The sequence below is a fragment of the Vulpes vulpes genome, chromosome 10 (genome assembly GCF_048418805.1).
Source record: "Vulpes vulpes isolate BD-2025 chromosome 10, VulVul3, whole genome shotgun sequence".
NCBI lineage: Eukaryota > Metazoa > Chordata > Mammalia > Carnivora > Canidae > Vulpes > Vulpes vulpes.
In genome coordinates, this window is record NC_132789.1 from 84,873,077 (window position 1) to 84,875,462 (window position 2,386).

General features: G+C 33.6%; 1 non-coding gene across 1 annotated transcript; it reads left to right on the plus strand.

The window, feature by feature from the left end:
* The first annotated feature begins 910 nt into the window (after window positions 1-910).
* LOC112934706 (U6 spliceosomal RNA) lies at window positions 911-1,014 on the plus strand. The gene has a single exon (XR_003238019.1). It is a non-coding gene; the product is annotated as a U6 spliceosomal RNA (small nuclear RNA).
* Window positions 1,015-2,386: the final 1,372 nt, after the last annotated feature.

Here is a 2,386-nt window from a genome sequence, read left to right on the forward strand (position 1 = left end):
TGCCACCTTTAAGCCAGACTGTAGAACAAGTATGGGCAATAGAAAATCCTTGATCTGGAAATTGGCCTTGAGTTGGTTGTCCTCTTCTAGCATACATTTTGAGACTATAAGCAGATCTCAGTTACCTATGTAAATACTAATGACTGAATCAAAATGGTACCTATTGATTCTCAAATCTATGCTATTGACTTCAGGCTCAATATTAATGAGGGAAAAAATGGAAAGAAAGATACTGGTCAGAGAGAACTATACTAATCTCCTTCAGGGCAAATGTGAGCCTGCTCATCATGCATGTAAATAGCCATCTTACAAGTGTGTATATAAATGGGTATTTAGGGTTCTTGGTGTGTATGTGCATGTATTTTTGCAAACAATATAGATGGATGGACAGACAGAAACAGATACCAAATGCTTTAAATTCACCAATGATAGAATTATTTATGCTAAACAATTAGGCACAAATTGATTTTTCAAGATTCTGAAAATGTCCCAGTGATCAGATGATAGAATATTTTTGTAGAAGCAGCTCATTTCCCTCAATCCCCATGCTCAACCCCCATGCTCACCTCAGAAATGCCTCTCCATCATTTCCACCTTTTGGCTTATAAGAAAACTTCCGTCTGCCCCTCCACATGCTATTTTTCAAGGTTGAAAGAGTTGCTAAATTTACTGGTAAATGACTGGTCTTCATTGGTCCACGTTTTCCCTAGCATGGAGTTACTTTACAAGTTGAGACATAGTCTCTTAGATCTTTATCTCATTTTTTACATTTTCCCTCAGATGCCCTCCTGGGGATCTGAAAGAAAGTTAGTGAGATCCTTACCTGAGTCTTTTTATCAGGTGAAAGCAGACATAACTCAGGACCCAAGGCCCGCATTTTAGAGTATATGTCTTAAAATCTTATATGATAGTGCTATCTTCAGCAGCAGATACACTAAAATTGAAATGATACAGAAATTAGCATGGCCCTTGCACAAGGATGACATGCCAATTCATGAAGTGTTCCATATTTGGGGGTGAAATAGATAAAGAGGATTAAGAATACACTTATGATAGGCATGGGATAGTACATACAATTGTTGAATCACACTGTACCTGAAAGTAATGACACTGTATGCTAATTATATTTCAATTTTTAAAAATCTGATAGAACAAGTTCTACCTGTTTATTCTCCCTCTTTAAGGATGTAGTTATTTGTGAACATCTATTTTTCAAATAACTTTTTAAGTAATTTTACTGAGTTCTCAAATATCTAAATAGACCTTAATTGATTTTGCACAAAATTTATAGAAAGATATAGTATTGTCATCTGAATAATATCAAGAACTTCTATCCACAACCATGGAATATTTCTCTATTTTTCTTTTATTAGAGTATTTATTTTCCCCAAAGAGAGTATGAGGTAAGTTTAGTAAATGGGAGGATTTAGCAAGGCCTGTTAATTAGGATTCTTCTTGGGGTATTTTTGTCTTCAGAGATAAGGATGCTCCTTTTCTCTGGTCATAGGGAGTGCACCTCTCACATGAGAATTTTATGATCTGTTTCAGTAGATAAGGGTGAGGGGAAGATCAGAGTGATCTTTCTGCTTCTACTATTTTCTCAAACTCCTTCAACTTAAAATATTCAACATGCCAAAGTGCTGTATTTGGAGTTAGCAGGTCCTAAACTCTATCAAGTGCAAAGGGAAATCCTCAAATATTAACCAAATACAATCTTCATGAATGCTATAAGTCCATTTTAAAAGATTTTCAAAATGAAGACAAATATAATATTATCTGCAAGTAATTTCTATTTTCTTGTTCAAATATAATGATTTTTTAAAGTAGATCTTTTACTTAGAATTTTGCCAGTATAAAATTGTGGGAGAAAATGTATTGGTAATGAGCAAAAAATTATTAATATAATTTAATTTACTGGGGAAGTGACTATTTCTAAGGAAAACAAAATCTACTTCAGACTGATCACAAAGAGTAAACCCCAATATGTTTCACTCTTAATTCTTTAGGACTAATTTTTGATTATGGAAGATTCTCATAGAAATGTATTTGATGAGAGAGAGAGAGAGAGAGAGAGAGAAAGAGAGAGAAGCAAGAGACTTTCCTATTCACTATCTTTCTTCCTATCCACTTTCCCAAACATTACGTGATAACTGAGCCTTGCCAATATAATTCTACTTAATCATTTTAATAAGAATTAAGTTGCCAAATTTTTCATCAAACATCAACTAAATGTTGGAAAAACACAGACTTCGTGGCACATTTAATTTAGTGTTCTACAAAAAAAAAGATTATGTAAAGACTGAATTTATACATGCAAGGCAAATGAAAGAAATGGGGATATTCTTTTAATAGTCTGTGCTGGCATCAAATTTAACCTTGAAATATC